This window comes from Narcine bancroftii, chromosome 1, assembly GCF_036971445.1.
Source record: "Narcine bancroftii isolate sNarBan1 chromosome 1, sNarBan1.hap1, whole genome shotgun sequence".
Classification (NCBI taxonomy): Eukaryota; Metazoa; Chordata; class Chondrichthyes; order Torpediniformes; family Narcinidae; genus Narcine; species Narcine bancroftii.
The window spans coordinates 108,480,801-108,502,570 of NC_091469.1; the positions used below are offsets into that span (position 1 = coordinate 108,480,801).

At 42.3% G+C, this 21,770-nt stretch overlaps 1 long non-coding RNA gene across 11 annotated transcripts in view; it reads left to right on the plus strand.

Annotated features, from left to right (window-relative positions):
* The window catches only part of LOC138762322 (uncharacterized), a 33,672-nt gene that overhangs the window by 3,036 nt on the left and 8,866 nt on the right, over positions 1-21,770 (plus strand). For 2 of the 11 annotated variants that reach the window (XR_011356904.1, XR_011356883.1), the window contains exon 3: positions 1,684-1,775. This is a non-coding gene — a long non-coding RNA (uncharacterized lncRNA). The other 9 variants (XR_011356884.1, XR_011356890.1, XR_011356903.1 and 6 more) reach the window with 9 other exon arrangements.

Sequence of the window (21,770 nt, forward strand, 5' to 3'; positions counted from 1 at the left end):
TTTAATGACTTTCTAAATTCATTAAATGCGTTTAAGACAATTTGTCTTACAGATTGGGATTATTCCAATAGTACATTAAAACTTGCACCATTAAACATTAAGACTTAGTATTGTCCAGGATTTCTCAGTGCTCTGATATTACGAACAATTCCCCCTCCTGGTGGAGTGTTAATGTGATTACACCTTTCCAAAAAATTAGTTGTTCCTACTAGGCACTAAATTAGTGTCTGGGATCTGAAGAGGTCCTTATACAATTCATTTTATTTTCTTTTAAATTAAGGATTTTTTTGGATGAGTAATGGAATCCATTCTATTTTAATTGGCTGAAACGAAACCCTTTGCACTGTTGCAACAGTTGTCTGAATCCACAGTTCACAGGAGGTTGCATTTTGACCGTGAAGGTTTTACACTTACAAACTGAAGTTCAGTTTCATTCACTGGAATTGAGCTCCAAGCTCACCACAAACATGCTGTTAGAAAGTGATGCTGTCCAGGAGGTTCCTGGTCACCCGGGACACAGATACAATTAAGGCAGAAGAATTACAGTGGTGAAGCTCTGACTGTAGTAAAAGCACCCAGTAGTAAATGCTGGAGGAACTCGGCCGGTCTCGTAACGTCCATAGCAGGTAAAGATATCTTTCTGACATTTATGGCCTGAGCCCTTCTACAAGATAAAAGTGAAAAGCAGGCAGGCATCTGAATTAAAGTCTAGGAAAGCAAAAAACAGGCAGGCATCTGAATTAAAGACTAGGAGAGAAAGGGGGAAGAATGGTAGGGGAAGGAATCCAGATCACAAACAAAAGGTGTTAATTGGATATGATAAGAGGAAATATGAGAATTGATTTTGGCTCTGTGAAAGGAGACAGGGGCAAGGGAAGAGAGAGAATGAGAGAACTAGAGGAAAGGAGTCATGTGGGATGAAGATGGGAGTGGGAGGGAAGTTTGATGTTTTAATAGAAATCAGAGAAGATGCCGGGAGGAAAAGATGTTAATGCCATTTGGTTCCTCATGTTAACAATAGTGTTTAGTAATGGAGAATATTATTTATTTATTGCAGGCAACCTGGTTAAGAATTGGTCAGACCCATTACTAAGATAAAGGAATTCTTCAACATTTTGTTGTATAATATCTGTGTAAAATTTGGCTATTGATAACTGTGTCAGGCAGTTGATATTAGTACATACTCTGAAGAAGGCCTCAGACTCAAAACATCTTTACCTCCTATGGATGCTGCAAGACCTGCTGAGTTCCTCCAGCATTTCAGTGTTTTTACAGGCAGGTGATATCTGAGATGTCCAATGGGAAGCAAGTGGGTGATTTGTTCATCCAGTTAACATTCCATCAGAGCTGAGAAAGATACAAAGTAAGTTAGTTTTCATCAATATAGAAGGCCAAGGAGGATTGGGTAGAACAAAAGCAATATGTATGATTGGGAGTGAGCGAATTATCTCATGTGGTAGTTATACTGATGTCAGGCTGTGGATCTGTGGTGTAAACACATAGGAATAAAACCTGAGCCACAGGTGAATGGCAAACACAGCTTCAATGGTGTCATACACGGACTCCCAGTCAACGTACCATCCATGTCTAGGTCATATTCCTGCTCAACATACTCCCTGCATTGAAAATATCTTCCCTTCCAAAATTCTGTTAATATTTGGAACATTTTGTTTCATTTCATAGGTTTGACGGTTTGCAGCAAACTGCCTCCAGAGGCCAGAATTCATGAGTCCTCACAGGATGGAAATGACAAATCAGAAATAGATTTGCAGAAGGTATGAGCAGGTGTGCATAGAAAAGGTCAAGGGCATGTCTGTATTTTCTTGTGTTTTTAAATTTTTCGCAGGAGACATTTGTTTGTTAAAATGGGGAGGTTCCCAGAGATGGATGATGGAACAGAGGAGGCAAGACCATAGACCCTTCAGCCTCTGTCCCTGTGCTGAACAAAATGTTTGCATGAAACTAATACAGGTACACAATCCTTTATCTGAAACCCTTGGGGGACAGTGTGTTCTGAATTTAAGATTTTTCTGGATTTGGAAAAGCCAGATTTAAACCCACCTGAATTGCATTGCTTTATTCATCCCCACCCCCTTCCAGTTGTGCTGCTGTCTCCCCCCCCTCGCCTGCCCTACTCGCACTGTCGGTCCCCCCCTCCCACCCGTCTGACTTGCACTGCCGGTCTCCCCCCCCCTCGCCCGACCGACTCGCGCTGCTGGTCTCTCCCCTTGCCCGCCTGACACGCACTGCCATCTCTCTCCCCACTTGCCAGATTTTGGAGCTTTCCGGATTTTAGATGTCCAGATAAAGGATTGTGTACCTGTACTCTGCTTTTTGCACCTGATAGCTATCCCACCATCCCCTTCCTATAACTAGTAACTTCTTAAATGTTACTGTTATAACAACACATGTCAGCCTATTCCAGGCACCCACCACTGTCTGTTTAAAATATTTTCCCCACATATTTCCATAAACCTCCTCTCCCTCACCTTAAATGCATTTCCTCTAATGTGTGTCATTTTAACACTGGAGTAAAGATTCTAACTATCCACCCTATCAATGCATCTCATGATTTTATACCTCTATCATGTCTCCCTCCCCTCAGCCTCCTATGCACCAGAGAAAACAGCTTTAGTGTGCCCAATGTCATACTCTCTGAACCAGACAACATCGTTATGGTTAGGGTTCTGTACTCTCTCCAAATTCTCCACATCCATGCTGTAATGAGGTGACCAGAATTGAACACAGTATTGCAAGTGTAGCCTAACTAAAATTTTATATAGCTACAACATGACTTCCTTACTCAATGTCCAACCGATAAAGCCAAGCAAACCACATACCTTCTTTACCACCCTACCTATTTGCATGGCCATTTTCACTGAGCTCTAGATCTGGGCTCCCAGATCCCTCTGCAAGCAATACTTTTAAGAGCCTTACCATTTGGGACAACACAGTTAGCTCAGGGCACATGTCCATCTTAATGTTCCTCAAAAGACCCAAATCTATCCCTTTTTGATCTTGCAGTCCCCCAATACATGAAAATTCTCCACATTATTGTTCATGTCCTTCTCCTTGGTAAACATCGATGCAAAGATTTCATTTCGTACCTCACTCACTTCCTCTGACACCAAACTTAAATTCCCTCCTTTGTCTGATCCTCTCCCTGGTCATCTTGTTTTTAATGTAAGATGAAATATCTTGGTGGTTTCTTTAATCCTGTTTACCAAGGGCTTCCATGGCCCTATTCAACACTCCTAGTGTCCTGTTGGCTCTTTCGACACTCCTAGAGCCTTTTCCTGCAATCTTCATATTCCTCCAGGCCCCTGCCTGACTGTAGCTTCCTTTTTCTTCTTGACTAAGTTCATGACCTCTCTTCTCATTCACAGTTCTCTGATCTTAGCATCCTCATCCTTCTTTCACAATGGAACATGTTGGCCCTGTACACTAATTACTGTAGTTGGTCCTTAAACTACTCCCACATGTCAGTTGTGGGCTTGCCCAATAACAGCTGCTCCAAATTAAACTCCCCATCCCTCCCCAGCTCTCGTCTAATCCTGTCATTATTTGTTGTCCTGCAATTTAATGCTCGTCTACAAGACCCAAGCTTACCCTTAATCCATAGTGATGATGAAAATTAGGAAAGAGTGATCACTATTCCCAAAAAGTTCCCCCATTGAAACTCAGATCACCTGGCCAGGCCCATATGCCACAACAAGGTCCAGTCTGGGCCCTTCCTGGTTGGGCTATCTACGTGCTGCTTCAATAAACTTTCCTGGAAAAATTCTGTCGATCCCAGCCTCTAGCACCAAGATGCCCCAGTCAATATTGGGGAAATCAGAGTCTGCCACTATAGCAACTTGTTGTTTTGCAACTTTCCGTAATCTGTCTACACACCTACCAATGGAACATAACATGACTCACACACTCCACACTAACTGTGCAGTAGAACAGTGCAGCACAGTTACTTCATTCTAACCCCTCCATCCCTCACACACATAATCCTCTATTTTTCTTACAACCATGTGCCTATCTAAGAGTCTTTGAATGTGGTCACATGAATACCAGATCTCCCACATCCTGCAGGATGAGCAACCCTCTGCCCTGACTGACATCAGCTCTTAACTCAATCCCAGCACTGACTCTCAATCACTGCCACTCTGCTGGACCTGCACTCTTTTTTATTGGCAGGTGTGCCTCAAAGAGACAATCAAAGATGAGCTCCTCTCTGATCCAACCTCTCAGCAACTCCTCCAAAGCACTTTTTAAGCAGTTGTTAAACTGAAACCATTGCTTCGAAGTGAGCTCAGCCTCCTCTCTGCTCTCAATCTCCAGCTGCCTTTTTTCTTGCTTTTTGTTCCTTTTGCTTATTCCTTGCTCAGGCCTGAAACATTAGCAATATATGTTTATCTCCTAGAAATGCTGAAAGACAAGCTGAGTTCCTCCAGCATTTCAGTGTGATTTTAATCACAGAATTTGTAGACTTTCACTCATTGGCCAACCCAATTGATCTATTCATTTCAGCCTTTCTCCCAAAAAGATTTATCTAGTTTTCCTTTGTATGCGCCTGAACCATTCTGTCTTGCGCACATTGCACGCTCACCATTCTCTGAGGCAGGACTTTTCCCCTTTATTCCTCGCAGAATGTGGCTGAATGTTTTGAATTTCACCACAGGTTGAAATCGTTCTTCTGCATCTGGCTTTTTGACAGCTGTAACCTCTGCACTCGTTCTGATAAAGAATTTCCATCCTTTCTTCACTGGTTCTAGAATTAGTGTTGTTTATTGTATAATGTAAAGTTCTGCAGTGTCAATCCAAAATAGTGTACAATAACCTCTCCATCAAGAATACTCTTCTGGAGATGGACACAGCACTTTTTCACACTGTGTTTTAGATTGACGTGACCCATGTCATGACTTTTGATGAGAGCTCTTGTTTTTACTTCCACAGATGCTGCCCGATCAGCATTTTCTCTATTTCAGATTTGCAGCATCTTCAGTTATTTCTTACTTACAAATTTTTGATAAGTTGTGTATACCAAGATCTATTTTCTATTATCTGTTTAGAACAGACACAAATAATTAATAGGAACTATCTTTATTCTTCCAACCAAATTACTAAAATTCACTTTTTTAATTACATGCCAAATTTTCAGTTTATTGAATTTGTTTTGTATCCTGTAGCACTCCCCAGTCTAATCTACAAAGCTAATTAAATGTCAATTGCTGGTACAGTACAACTCCGATTATCCGAAATGGTCGGGATCGGGCCCCTATGTCAGATAAGTGATTTTTTTTCAGAGAACTGGTCATTTTTTAAAAACAGCCCAGTAGCAACAAGAAATCACTTGTATAAATGTTTAAACAACAACAAATAACAAGGGAAGGCTTTTTAAGCATTAAAATAATGTTTAATTGTCACCAAAAAAATTGCTGGCCGCTGTCAATCACCGACACCCCCCTCAATGAGGCCCCAACTGCCGCTGACAGCCTGATGTCGCCACTGCTGCTGGCAGCCCAATGACCCTGGTCAGTTTGGCTCTGAAAAAATTTCAGATAAATTAGGATTTCTGAGAATCTGATTTTGGATAATTGGAGTTGTACTGTAGTTTCAATTCTCAAACTTTGGCAAGTATTTAAATTTCTTTAAATATTACATTATAGTGTGTCCAGTCATCAATCCTCTCTCTCTCTTTGTAAAAATGAAATGCAACAGAAAACAGACAATATACTGTAGAACAGTGCAGCATAGGAACGAGCGAGTGGGCCGAAGATCATGCCAAATTAAACTAAATCTACTTTGGTGGCACAGTCCACGTCCCTCCATTCCCTGCATAACAAGTTAATTGTCATACACGTTGTACACCTTTGTGGTGTTGGGGAAGATTAGAAAGGTAATATGTATCTACCTATTTGATTTGTAAACACAAGGTTTGCATCTGCTTCCACTACTACCTCTTGCAGTTCATTCCAGGCATCCACCACTTGGTGTGAAATACTTCCCCCTCACAATTTAAATGCAGACATATGGGACATTACTGCCAGATTGTTCTAATTCTGTCAGGGAAGGAAATTCCTATTGCTTCTTCTTTCATGGCTGACTTTTAACTGCTCTTTGCAACACTTTAGGTTGGAGGATTAGTACAAACCCTTGGTTATCCAGTTAACTCGCATCCCTCAAACCAAAAAATAACAAGAAGATACATTCCTCTGCAGACCATCCAAGACAGCATCACTATTTCCTCATTGACATTGTGAAAAAGTCCTGTCTTCACTAATTCGTGAAAAAACTATGGCCATAATCATAAACAAGAGGGGGTTGTTTTGAAGAAGATGCAAGGAGAGAGATTTTGACGCAGTGGTTGATATCTGGAACTCACTGACAGAGAAGGTGCTGGAGGTTGAAGCAATCACAATATTTCAGAGATGTTTAGACCAGCCATTCTCAATGGGTTGTATGATTTCCCACCCCCCTCTTTCCATCCTTGGAGCTATAGCACATTTAAGGGGGGGAAGGACTGAAATGATTTCAGTAGTAGGAGAGAAGTATGGAAGAAACCAACTAAACTTGACTGCTTCACACTGAATGGAGCCCATAAACTTTGAGTTCTAAGGGGGCCAGAGCCATAAAGAGGTTTAGAATGGCTGGTTGAGACAGACAAGAGAGAGAAGAAAATGGGATCCACGACATCATCCCTTCTTGCAGCTTTAGGGCCTTGGTCTATGTTTATTGGTCTGCATGTTGGGCCCTGGAATCCTGGTCTCGGAGGTTGATATTGGATCGGACCAGGAGCATTCGGAAACTCTCGCAAAGAGGAAAGTGGATGAAGCAAGAGCCACGTGCAGCAACTGTCCAATGAATTCCTGACTGGTCGATGGGCAATGGGATGCATTTGTCGAGTCGTTTTATGAAAAAATCATTTGTGGTTCGGTACTCAGAAGCAGGTGTTGAAAATTGGCCATTGTCTTTTCAAACCAGTTTCACCTGAAAATGGATAACACTCTATGTCAGTGACGGTCCATTATTACTTTTGGTACGCGCTGTGACACTTCAAACTCGTACCGTGAGTAATAATGCACGGTGGCTGGCTCTCACACCGTACATTCTGCACCTCTGCGAAAAGTTAGACAGATGATTGTCACGGTGACTGAACGAGACTTTCTGCAGGTTTGAACATGGCAGCAATCCCAAGGTCTTGGCTCATTTTAACAGACTTACCTGAAAGTACACAAGGTAGGGAGGGGAAAATTTGGATGAGAGCTCACTTCCTCTTTTATTAAAAATACCCTTTTGATAAATAACATGTACGGCAGAGTTGAGATTTAATACATGCCTTCTCACCATGCCTTTTTCTTACTCAATCCTTTGTGAGAGGAATTGCAGATTCATTACAAAAAAATCAAGTGATTTAGAGATAACTAATTACAAAATTGTTGATGTTAATTCCTCACTTACTTTAATCCTCTGTTTGCAGAGACTGTGTCTGGAATTAACATACAGATGGCTGTTATCAGATTGATTTCATTTGACAAAATGTTATACTTTTTTATCTTCTCTAATTCAGCCAACTGAGGATAATCTGCATGGAAATATTTAATGAAATAATGTGGGTAAGAATTCTTGAAAACAAATCTGTTTTAACTGATATATCTCAGCCTTGAAGCTGGTAAGGTTGACGGAATGATCTGTCAACTCCAGGTTCATGTGTGCACCCACATATATTGCATTTCTATTATTCACTGCTGTCTTTTCTCCACAATAATGTCTTCAAAGTTACATGGTTATTTTTGCTATGACAAGGGCTTATTATGTTGGACAGAGCCCAAAGTATAGCATGGATAGAGCATTAGCTGATTGGCAGAAAGGAGAGAATTGGAATATAGGGATTATATTCTGAATGTTTGCCATTTTCAACACAGGGGTCGGTCATGGCTCTGCTTCTTTTTTTTTTACCTTACATATCAATGATTTAGATAATGGAATAAATGGCTTTGCAGCCAAGTTTGCAGATGATATGAAGATAGGTGGAGGAGCAGGTAGTGTTGAGGAAACAGGAAGACAGCAGAGAACAGAAAGATTTGGGAAAATGGACAAAGAAGAGGCGAATGAAATACATTATTGGAAAATGTGGTCTCTTGCAGTTTGGTAGGAAAAATTAATGGGCAGACTTTTTTATAAATGGGGGAAAAAATGAAAATACCCTGATGCAAAATCCTTGTGCAGGATGGCCTGCAGGTAAACTTGCAGTTGAGTTGGTAGTGAAAAAGGCAAATGCAATGCTGGCATTCATTTCAAGAGCAATACAGTATAAGAGCGGGGATGTAATGTTGAGGCTTTATAAGGCTCTGATGAGACCTCACTTGGAGTTTTGTGAGCACTTTATTTAAAAATGGATGTGCTGATGTTCGAGAGGGCTCAGATGAGTTTTTTTTAAAATTTAGATCTATAGCATGGTAACAGACCATTTCGGCCCATGAGTCCATGCCACCCAATTTACACCCCATAAACTTAGACCCTAGTACATTTTAAATGGTGGGAGGAAACTGGAACTCCCGAAGAAAACCCATGCAGACACGGGGAGAAAATACAAACTCCTTACAGACAGCGCGGGGCTCGAACCCATCCGGTCCTGATCACTGGCACTGTAAAGGTGTTGCTCTAGCTGCTATGCCAACTGTGCCACCCACAAAGTTCACAAGAATGATTCTGTGAATTAAAAGGTTACCATATTGAAGTGCATTTGACAGCTCTTGGCCTGTACTTATTGGAATTTAGGAGAATGAGGGTGGGGGGGGAGTGGGAAATCTGATTGAAACATTTTGAATGTTAAAAGGAGTCAACAGAGTAGATGTAGAATTTTTTTTTTTACCTTGGTGGAAGAATCTGGGAAAGAGGGCACAACTTCAGGATTGAAGGGTGCCTGCTTAGAACAGGGATGCAAAGGAATTTCTTTAGCCAGAGGATGGTAAATCTGTGGAATTTGTTGCCACAGGCAGTTGTGGAGTTCAGGTCATTAGGCATATTAATGGGTCCTTGATTAGTCATGGCATCAAAGACTATGGGGAGATGGCGGGCAGTGGGGCTGAGTGGAAAAATGGATCAGTTCATGATTAAATGGCGGGGCAGGCCCGATGGGTTGAATAGCCTCTATCTGCTTCTGTGGCTTATGGTCTTATAATTATGGAATTAACTGCTTCACCAAAACTCTCTCCATCTGTCCCTCCCTCAAAGGCTCAAGTGTGATCTGTCTACCAGTGGGAAAAGACAAGAGTTTCACTTCACCGTCATTTTAACATATCAACAACAGTTTGTAACTTCACTGCCTGTGACTGGTGATCCATGAAGAGAGGATTTGTCACAGCCATCAGCCGTTACACTGACTACAACTGGAAAATGACCTGATTGTAACCACAAGATCCAAATTTCATAGATGCTTTTTAGAAATCCAGAAGTATTTTAAAGCAAAAGCGAGGAAGTCTCAAGATTTCAAAAGCAGTGCAGGAAATAAACAGCTCGTGACTTTTGGGTCAGTACAGGAGGCTGTGGGTGTACTGGTAGTGTGAGAGGGGAACTCTGCATGAAGATAGGAATGTGAGCCAACATGCGCTTAGGGTCAGCATAAGAGACCTGTGAGGTCAGGGGTCAACTTGAGGGAAGCAGGGAACTGTGAAAGGGGTCTTTGGGAGGGAGAAGGTCAGAGAGGTCAGGAGTCACTGGGGAGCGAGATGGGCTGTGAAATCAGGGTCAGTGAGGATGTAGAGGGCCCGTGAGGTCACGGTTCAGTGGGTCAATGAGGTCAGGGTTCAGCAGGAAATTCAAGGTTGTTATCATATATACTGAGGGGAGTGAGGAAGTTTATTTTGCAAGCAGTCCTGCTTGTCGGCCCATGGATGGTTCAGCAAGTATGACAGAGTATAGAAGTGGAGTGTAGCGAAGCGATCCATTAAAACAGATCAAAATCAACATAATTTTACTAGATTGCGTCAAAGTTATCAAACAGCTGGAGTGAAACTCTCCTTGAATCTGTGGGGGCATGAATCTTCTTCCTGATGGGTGAGAGTAAAGAAAGTGTGGCTGGAATGAGTCTTTTAATATGTTCCAAGACATTGGGAGTCAATGGATGGTATGGTGATTGTTTGTGATCATCTGAACTGCGTTCACATCCCTTTACAGTTTCATTTAGTCTTGGGCAGAAAAGTTCCTGTCCCACGCAGCGATGCACCCTGAAAGGATTCTTTCTTTCAAAGATGCACATGTAGAGGTTGATTAATGGTGTGGGTGACATGCCAAATTTCTTCAGACCTGAGGAAGTAGATGCAGTGGTGCGCTTTCTTGGCCATTGTATCATGTGGACAAACCAGGTCAGGTCACTGGAGATGCCTAATCTGAGGAACATAAAGCTGCTGTCTCCATCTCAGCACTGCCCCTTCTCAAGACATCAAAAGGAGCTCCCTCATCTTGCTCTCATTGAAATTATAGTCATGGGATCAAGCAACTGGATTCTTTATTTCCTTTGGCTTCTCAGACTTGTCAATGTTACAGATCCCGCCCACAATAGAGGTGCTATCCATGAATTTATGGATGGAATTGGAGTGATGTTTTGCCACAGTGTCATGGGTTTACGTGGAGTTTACATGTGGGCTGAGACTACAGTCTTGCAGGGACCTGTGTTAAGGTAATTGAGATAGAAGTCATGAATCTGATTGCAAAGGGGTGTGCTCAGACCAAGTGTGGTATTGAGTTTATAGAGGAGATAGATGGTCCTTCAGGTTGGGGGGAGGAGGGAGGTTGAGGATGTATTCAATCAAGAGCACAAGACTATGGCATTATATTGCTGGGGTTATATCACATTCCCCCCTCCCCCCACCTCCCATATTGGTCAACTGGAACAAACTGCAGTTGGGCATTCATGTAACATAGAACACTATAGCACATTACAGGCCCTTCATCCCTTAATGTTGTGCTGACTTATAGATTCCTACCAAAAGAAAAACTAAACCCTTCCAATCTTGTAATCCTCTGTTTATCCATGTGTCTGTCCAAGAGTCTCTTAAATGCCCTAATATTTCAGCCTCCACCACCACCCCTGGCAAGGGATTCCAGGCACCAACTATTCTCTTTGTAAAAAAAAAAATTCTCTCTTCACTTTGAACAGATGCCCTTTGGTGTTTGCTCTCCCGCCCTGGGAAAAAGGCATCTTATCTCTCCCTCTCAGAATCCTGTGGACCTCTATTAAGCCACCTCTCATCCTTCTACGCTCCAAAGAGAAAAGTCCCAACTCTGCTAACCTTGCCTCATAAGGACTTGTTTTCCAATCAAGAAAACATCCTGCTAAATCTCCCCTGCATAGTTTCCACATCCTTCCAAAACTGAACACAATAAGTGTGGTCTCACCAGAGATTTGTAGAGTTGCAACATGACATTTCATCTCTTGAACTCAATCCCTCGACTAATGAAACCCAGTATCCCATAGGCCTTCTTAACTATCCTATCAATCTGTCCGACAACCTTGAGAGGTGAATGGATTTGGATCACACTGTTAAATAACCGACCGTTAACCCTGTACTCAGCCTTCGGGTTTGACCTTCCAAAACCTCACACTTATTTGGATTGAACTCCATCTTCCACTTTTCCATCCAAATCTGCATCCTGTCTATATCCTTTTATAACTTACGACAATCTTTAACATTATCCACACACTTACTGATCCATCCTTCTGTTTCTTCATCTTGGTCGTTATTAAAAATCACCAAGAGCAGGGGTCCCAGAACAGATGCTGATGAATTCCACAAGTCACTGATCTCCAGGCAGAATACTTTCTGTCCACTTCTACTCACTGTTTCCTACATGCAAGCCAATTTTGAATCCACAGAGCCAAAGTTCGGAATGAATTTCTCCTTGGGGGGCCAATACAATGCACCACACTTTCTGCCCTACCTTCCATCAATTTATTTTGTTACTTCCTCAAAAAACTCAATTATACTGGTGAGGCATGATCTTCCCCCACAAAGTCATGTTGACTACCCCAAATGCTCCTGTCCTTAAGAATCCTCTCCAATAGTTTGCACACCACTGATGTAAGACGCACGAGTCTATAATTCCCAGGATTCTCCCTATTAACTTTTGTTAAACAAAGGGATCACATTTGTCATTCCCCAGCACCTTCCCTGTGGCCAAGGAGGATGTGAAGATCACCACCACCAAAGAGCACTCAGTTATCTCTTTCTTCCCTTCCTACAACTATTTGGGGTATATCTCATCCAACCCTGAAGACTTATCAATCTTAATGTTTCAAAGAAAATCCAGTACTTCCTCTTTTCAGCAAATGAGCTTGTTCTGTTCCTCAACTTGACCAAGGTCATTTTTTTCTGATGAATACTAATAAAGAATATAACAGAACAGTAAGGGCCTTCAGCTCATGATGTACTGACCTTTGTAAACCTATCTACCATCTTGTCCTTCCCTACCTCATACCCATAACATTTTTATATACATCCATGAGCCTGTCTAAGAGTCTTTTGAATTTTACTATTGTACCAGCCTCCACCACTCTCTATGTAAACAAAATTACCTCTGACATTTCTCTGAATCTTTCCTCCACTCATCTTACCAGATATCTTTGGTATTTACATCAGGAAAAGGTCCTGGCTGTCTGCCCTATCTAAGCCCCTCATAATCTTATACACCTCTCATCCTTTGTCACTCCTAAGAGAAAAGCCCTAATAGGGCTATAGTTGTGGGGATTTTATCCCATTGGAATCCATGTCCTTGTTTTCAGGGACAACCAACAAGCATATATACTCCATGTACTCATTTTCCAGATCTGGTTTTATACACAACCATTCATACTGGTGCTTGTATTGTTGTTTACCCATGGACCCAGTTCAGAGTACAGCATTTATAATGAAAGGTTAAAAGTGGCCGGAGTTCAAAAGGTTAATGTTTCCAGGATTGACTAGGAATGCTTCAGTGCAAAGGGTGAGATGAAATTTGTTAAGTGCATCCAGATAGTTTTGTGACACAAGTTGTTAATATTCCTCTGGACAAGGGGCAGCACTCAACCATGGTAGAGTTCCCCACACTCATTTTTTATCTGAAGAAATTAGGCAGGAGATGGCAGTGATAGTGGGGAGCACTTTGGCAACAATGACCATAATTCTCCACATTTCAAGACAGTTAAAGGAAGTGATATGATTGGTCCTCAAATTGGGAGAAACCTGATTTCAATAAAGGTTACACAAAAATGCTGGGAAAACTCAGCAAGTCACACTGCATTCCTTAAGTAGCAAAGGTAAAGATATGTAACTAATATTTTGACCTGAACCCTTCATCAAGGTATGAGAACAACAGGCAGGTGTCTGAATAAAAGGGTAGTGGAAGAGGAGAGGTGAGGAATGAGGAGGGACAGGACGAGGAGCACAGGCAAACAGGCGAGAAGTAATAAGTGGATACAGGTGGGAGTATAGAAGACAAAAAGCTGAGGTGATGGGGAAGGAAGAAGCAATCAGAATGGTGAGGGAAGGGTTGGGGAACTGGAGGGCAGAGGGGTGAAGGAAAGAGAAAGATTTGGGGAGGGGTTTAATGGAAACCAGAGAAGTCGATGTCAATATGGTCTGGTTGGAGAGTGCCCAAACGGAATATTAGGGGTTGTTCCTCTAATTTGTAGATAACCTCGGTTTGGCAGTGCATGTGACCATAGACAGACATGACAGTGTGGAAATGGTGTGTGGAATTAAAATGATTGGCCTCTGGGCGGTTCTTGTTATTGCGGAGGACAGAGTGAAGGTGCCCTATGAAACGATCTTTCAGTCTGTATCCAGTATCTCCAATGTAGAGGGGCCCACAATGGGAGAACCAAATATAATAGATGACCCCTGTAGATTTACAATTGAAGTGTTGCCTCACTTAGAAGGACTATTTGGAGCCCCAAGTGGTGGTGAGGGAGAAGCTGTGCATGTATGAGTAGTATCAAGGGAAAATTAGTAGGAAGGGAGGAGTGGACAAAGGAGTCCTGGAAGGAGCAGTTGCTACAAAAAGCAGAGAGTGGGGGGAGGGGGGGTAAGAGAGGATGTGTCTAGTGGTGAGATCATGTTGTAGGTGGCAGAAATTGTAGAGGATGATATGTTGGAAGTGGAGGCTGATGAGGTGGTAGGTAAGGACAAATGAAACCCTGTTCTTGTTGTGTCTCAGGGTGGAGGAGGCTAGGGCAAATGTGCAGGAAATAAAGGAGATGCAGCTGAGGGCTGAGTTGATGGTAGTAGAGTGGAAATCACAGTTGATTTTAGAAGAAGGAGGACATCTCAGATGTTCAGGAATGGAAGATCTCTTCTTGGAAGCAGATGAGATTGAGGTGGATGAAATGAGAGAAAGAAGTAGAATCCTTACAGGAGAGAGGGTATGAAGAGGTGTAGTTAGGGAAACTATGGGAATTGGTAGGTTTGTAGAAAATATTTGTAGAGAGTTTGACTCCTGAGATGGAAATGGAGAGATCAAGAAAGGGGAGAGTGTTGTCAGAGATGAACCCAGTGAAATTGAGGTCAGGGTGAATGTTGGGAGAAAGGTGGAAAAGATGAAAAGTTCATCATGAGTGCATGAAACAGCACCAATCAATGAGGCAGAAGAAGTATTGAGAAGCCTTGCCTGTCTAGGCTTGTAACATGGACTGCTCCACATAGCCAACAAAAAGGCAGGCATAGCTGGAATCCATGCAGGTACCCATGGGAATGTGAAGCAGCACTTGTGAATCTACAGGGGTCATCTATTGCATCTGGTGCTCTTGTTGTGGTCTCCTCTACAGAGAGGCTGGGCACAGGCTGGGAGATCATTTTGTGGAGCACTTTCATTCTGTCCACTGCAATAATGGGGACCTCCCAATGGCCAACAATTTTAATTACACAAACCATTCACACACTAACTTGTCTGTCCATGGCCTCATGAGCTGCCAGACACAGATTATTTGCAAATTGGAGGAACAACCCCAAATCAAATATTCCAACTGAGCACTCTACAACCAGACAGTATTAATATCAACCTCCAATTTCCATTAAACCTGTAACCCAATTCTTTCCCTATCCTGTCTCCTTTCCAGCTCCCCACTCCCTTCCCTCCCAATTCAGGGATCCCCTTTCCTCCTAATTCAGAGATCCCCTTCCCTCCTAATTCAGAGATCTCCTTCCCTCCCAATTCAGAGATCCCCTTCCCTCCCAATTCAGAGATCCCCTTCCCTTCCAATTCAGAGATCTCTTTCCCTCCCAATTCAGAGATCTCCTTCCCTCCCAATTCAGAGATCCCCTTCCCTCCCAATTCAGAGATCCCCTTCCCTCTCAAATCAGAGATCCCCTTCCCCTCTCAATTCTCAGTTTTTTCTCTTCTATCCTCCCACATATATCCATCGATGACCTGTTCTCCTCCTTCTACCCCTATCTCCTTCCTCTCCTCCCCCTTTCCCCCCATCCTTTTATTCAGGCACTTGCCTGTTCTTTGCTTCAATCTTGACAAAAGACTCAGTCCCAAAAGGTTGGTTACTCTACTTCTTTAATGATTTAAATTTTATCAAGTTCATTAAAAAAAGTTTCCCCAAGCCCTTCAGTGTTAAAGTTACATAAATCTTAAGTTACAAGACATAAACTTATCCATAAAATAGAAACAAACATAGCAGCAAAAAATATCAATATAATAACCTTATGTGTCTATTTAGAGCTCTAATAACAGAAAATTGTCATTCATTAATATGCTTCACCATAACATCTACCACTATCCCTCACCCAATGAAACCTAGTTATTCGCCTAATTTTTGAGCATAGAGTCCAATTTATCAAACTGATTGTAAGACATGCATTTAAATGCTGCCACTTTGGCAATTTCTGAGGCTCACTCCTGAAATGATGGTTTCCCCCCACCCCCTCCCCCCCCCCACCAAATTCTTCCAACCTCTAAGAATAATTTATCTTCCTTCCATTACTATATAACCTTGTATAACCATATAACAATTTACAATTCCGAAACAGGCCATATCAGTCCTTCTAGTCTGCACCAATATGCGTGAAACTCCACTAGTTCCACCTACCCACTCCCTGCCCATAACCCTTCAATCCCCTTACATCCATGTACTCATCTCATCTCCTCTTAAATGACAGAATTGACCTTGCCGCAACTACCTCTTCCGTTAGATCATTCAGCCACCACTCTGAGTGAAAAAGCATCCTCTTATATTACTCCTAAAGTTTTGCCCCCTAACCCTTAACTTATGACCTCTTGTTCCTTACACTTAACTGAATCCAATTTTGAAAGTATTTATCCTGAAATAACCCAAGTGGGTCTCCCAAGACAAAGAGTTCGGGGCAAAAAGGAACTTGAATACCTGAAACTTCACCAATATACTCATGTATCATAATCCAAAATCTTGAATCTGGGACAAGACTAAAGCACATGTACTAAATCCCCTTAGACCATGCCAGCATTCAGGTCTATTTTTCAACCATAATATGTATAACCTTGTTAAAGTCCAATAAAAATGGTTCAGAATCTTAAAATGAATGAGGCATACTCTCAGGTCTCTTGAGATTATTTTGATGTTTTGGTTACTCTTTTCTTCTGATAGATGATGCAAGACCTGCTGAGTTTCTCCAACACATTGTTGTATTGCACCACCATCTCAGCATCTGCAGACTTCCAGGTCAGAGGGCTTGTTCTCTGTTGTAACTGACTGTGGTGTACGAAAGGACATGGAAATAGTACACTGGGAGCAGATGCTTGTGGAAAAAATGGTCAGACAACTGGGAGTCCTTCAAAATAGAGTTAGTGAGAGTTCAGACTGCATGCTCTTGTCAAGGTGGAAGGAAAAGCCATTGAGCCAGAGGGTATGGGTGAGGTGGTAAATAAATACATCTTATCTGTGATCACCAGGGATTAAGAAAATGAGTGTCTGCGTGTGCAGGTATGAGCGTATATATGCCCATGAGAGTGAGCGAGAGTGTCTGCACGCCTAACAGTGCGAGTAACCAGGTTTTGCATCAAAGCCTCCAGTCACTTTGAATCCCCATCTCATTGGTACTAGAGCAGTCTATTGGAATGGTGTGAGGTCTTGTTCCAAAGTAACAGACTTTCCCCCTTTCACCCTAAACAAAGAGAATGGAGATGGTGGGAGCCCAGAGTCTGCTAGGCAGGCTTGTTAATGAGCTTGGTAATGTACATGCATGGAGACAATCTTTGATAACAATTAATCATCCAGCACACTCTCCCTTGGAACTAAACTGGTAGATTTCACATTCCTTCCGGTTATTTGTCTTAGTACTGCAACATTTTATTCGTTCAATGTAATACCACACTTATAATAACTTTCTCAGTGAACTGTGTCGATGGGAAGAGAGCGCAGGAACTGGAGTTGTGGTGAATGGATCTGATCAGGAGAACCTGGACCATTGTGGAGCAGAGGGACTGCAGAACCAGAGTCTGGTGTATCAGGGAAGAAGGATCAGGCTCTTGTGTATCAGGGAGGGTGCACGACCAGGATCTGGTGTATCAGGGAGGGTGCAGGACTGCTGTCTGGTATATCAGGGAGGGTACAGGACCAGGGTTTGGTATATCAGGGAGAGTACAGGACCAATGTTTGGTATATCAGGCAGAGTACAGAACCAGGGTCTGGTTCTTAGTCAGAGCCACATAGCAGAGAAACTTCGTCCCAACTTGTCCAAGCAGACCAAAATGTCTCATCCATACTCATCCCACCTGACTACATTGGGCTCTAATCCTTCTAAACTCACCTTATCGTCCAAATTTCTTAAACATCGCAATAGATCTACCAATTCTGGCAGCCCATCCCACATTGTCTCTGTTTAAAAAGTTACCCTCTCAGATCCATGTTAAATCTCTCCCCCGTTACCTTCAATGTTTATCTTCTGGTTTCAGATTCCCCAACTTTGGGCAAAATACTCTCTGCGTTCACCTGAACTATTCCTCTCATGATTTTGTACCTCTTTTAGATCACTCCTCATTCTCCTGGGCATTCAATAGACAAAGACTCCATCCATGCCTCTCATAATCTTCCATATTTCTAACAGCTCAGCCTCTCTGCTTCAGGGAAAACAAGCCCTGCCCATCCAGTCTCTCCCCAAGATTGAACCCTCCAAACCAGGAAACATCCTGATGAATCTTCCCTGCACTCTCTTCAGCACATCCACATCCTTCTTAGAAAGCTGCAACCAGAACTGCACATTATATACTAAGTGAGGTCTCCCCAGTGTTCAGTAAAGTAGCAACATGACTTTCCAACTGTGAACTAGTCATCAGCCTTCTTCAGCACCCTATCCACCTGTGTTGCTACCTTCAGGGAACTTTGGACTTGAGCCTCGAGGTCTTTCTGCCCATCTATATTCCTCAGTGCCCCACCATTCACTGTATACTGTATGTTCTCACCTTGTTTGACTTACCCAAATTCATCATCTTGCACTTGTCAATACTACACTCCACCTGTCAACACTCTGACCAACTCTGATCCTGATCCTGCAGAAGTCTGAGACAACCTTCCTCATGGAATTATTATGTAATAAACCAGGAATGTAATTTACATAAAATTGCCTTTAGTCTGCCATAAGTCAAACAAAATGTCGCAACAACATTAGCATTGCCCAGCACCCCTTAGAGTCAGAGAAAGAGAAGCAAATGAGAGTCCTTTCAGAGTCATCTCGTGTCCATGAATTTGCCTCGTGCTCTCCCACAGACGCACAGACTCTAGTTCAGTTCAAATCATCGGTAACCCAAACGCAGATCCAAACCTCTGACACAACATCACATATCATATCATTTGCAAACTTACTCATTATTCCTCATACATTCATATCCAAGGGGTGAACGTGTATCACAAAAATCGATATCCCAGCACCATTCCTGTGGTATACCCCTAGTGAGAGAAACATACTTCCACCGAAAACTTCTACTTCAGATCACCAAGCCAATTTTGAATTCAGCTCATTTTGGCTCCCATGTACATTAAACTTTTTTTTTAGACAAACATCAATAACAAGCCCTTTTGGCCAATGAACCTGTGCCGCCCAGTTACATCCAATAGACTTATAATCCCCGGTACGGTATTTTTTTGAAGGCTGAGAACACCCGGAGGAAACTCAAGCAAAAACGGCAGAACTTACAGACAACACGGGATTTGAACCCCAGTCCCTGATGCTGTAACAGTGTTTCACTAACTGTGCTGCCCTTGACAATGCGGGACCTGGGGTGCAGGTCCATGGTTCTGTGGAAGTCTTGGTGCCCGTGGACATGCGGTGAAGAAATTTGACATGTTTGCCTATATCAGTCAGGGCAGTGAGCATAAGCTGTTGGTGAGATCACATTTGAAGCATTGTGTGTAGTTCTGGCAGGAAGGATGTTGTTCGGCTGGAAAGGGTCCAGAGGAGATACACAATGAGGTTACTGGGTCAGGAAGTCTTAAATGATAATAAGAGGCAGGTCTTTTTGTTTCCTGAAGTGTAAAAGGTAGAGGTGAACTTTTAGAGAGGTTTACCAAACCATGAAGGACATCAATAAGGTAAATGGTAATCTTTTTCCCAGGGTAGAGAAGTCTCAAAATCAAGATCACATTTAAGGTGTGACAGGGGAACAATTTAAAAGTAACCAGAGGGGCAATTTGACACATAGGATGGTAGGTTTATCAAATCAAGTCAAAAGTCTTTTGTCATCTGATTGTACAAGTACCACCCGACGAAACAGCGCTCTCCAAATCTTGGTTCAAAACATGCAGATGCACAACCAGACATAACATGCATATAAACAATATGCATGCAGGACAAGTATTCTTCTGTATTCATAAATAAATATTATTTCATGAATAGGAGAGTCTCAGATGGTTAGTCTGAGCAGTCCCTTTGGTCCTTCCGGATTCTCACTGCCCGTGGGAAGTAGGTGGCTCTGATACTCTTGTACCTCTTTTCTTACTGGAGCAGCTGAAAGATGCTGTGCTCAGGGTGGAAAGGGTCCTCAATGATTTTGTGTGCCCTCTTCAGACAATGATCCTGGTAACCACATCAATGTGGGGGAGAGAGACACAGTGATCCTCTCTGCCCTCCAATCCATGTCTCTGTGATGCAGCCAGCCAGCATGGTCTTGATAGAGATCCTATAGAAGGTTGACATAATGGTGGCTGGTAAATGAAACAAGTTACCAGAGGATGAAGAAGAGGTAGGGACAATTACAAAGTTTAATAGACTTGAACATGAAAGGATGAAAGAGATATCAATTAAATACTGACAAATAAGGCTAGCTCAGCAAGGCATGTTGGTTGGCATGGACAAGTTGGGCCAAAGGGCCTGTTTTACAAGCTTTCAACTCTATGATTCTGTAACCTTGGAAAATGTCTTACTGAGGTCCAAATAGACAACATGTGCTGCCCAGATTTTACTAAACTCCTTGGGTTCTCCTCAAAAAACTCAAATTAGTGAGTTTAGATTTCCCCTGAAACAATGTAAGACTGACTTTTCCCAATCAGACCCAACATATCCGAATGGTCACGAATCTTGTTATTTTCTCCAGAAATTTCCTGATAATAGGAGCTGAAATAGGCTATTCAATCATTCTCCCACTCAGCCCCACTAACTGCCTTCTCCCCATAAACTTTGATGCCCTGGCTAATCAAGAACCTATCAATCTCAGTCTTAAATACAGCCAATGGCTTGACCTCCACAACTACCTGTGGTAACTGATTCTACAGACTTACCACTCTTTGGCTAAATAATTTTTTGAAATGTTTCAATGAGATTCTTCCCCCCTTCCAATCTCCTAAATTTCAACGAGTACAGGCCAACATCTATCAAACGCTCCTCGTATGATAACACTTTCCTTCCCAGAATTATCAGTACATCCTTTTTCAAATGTGGAGCCCAAAATTGCTCACAATAATCAATATGAGGTCTAACCAATGGCTTTTAAAGCCTCATTACATCCCTACTCTTACATTCCACTCCTCCTGAAATGAAGGCCAGTATTGCATTGCCTTCTTCACCAACAACTCAACCTGCAAGTTTACTTTCACGGTATCTTGCAATCGCTTTGCATCGGAAATTTTCAATTTTCTCTCCATTAAGAAAAAAGCCTTCCCATTTATTACTTCTACCAATGTGTATGACCAAACACTTTCCAACATATTATTTCATTTGTCACTTTTCTTCCCATTCTCTTAATCTGTCCAAGTCCTTTTGCAGCCTCCCTATTTCGTCAAACACTATCTGCTTCTCCACCTATCTTCATATCATCTGCAACCTTGGTCACAAAGCCATTCATTCCACAATCTGAATCATTGGTACACAACATAAAAAGAAGCCGCCCTTGCACTGAACCCTGTGGAAGACCACTAGCAACTGGCAAACAACCAGAATACGATCCTTGTCTTCTAACTCTCTGCTTCCAATGCTCTAACCCCGCTAATATTTTTTCCATTATATGATGGGCTCTTATTAAAAGGTCTCATGTGTGGCACCTTGTCAAAGGATTTATGAAAATCCAATATACAATATCCACTGATCCTTGTTTAACTAGCCTACTTGTCACTTCCTGAAAGAATTTCAATAGGTTTTCCCTTAAGGAAACCACATTGGTTTGGCCTATCTTGTCATGTGTCTCCAAATACGCTGTAACCTCATCCTTGACAATCGACTCCAACATCTTCCCAACCATTAGCATCAGACTAATCAGTCTAAATTTCCTTTCTGCTGCATCCCTCCTTCTTGATTAGTGGGGTGCTATTTGTAATTTTACAGTCCTCCAGG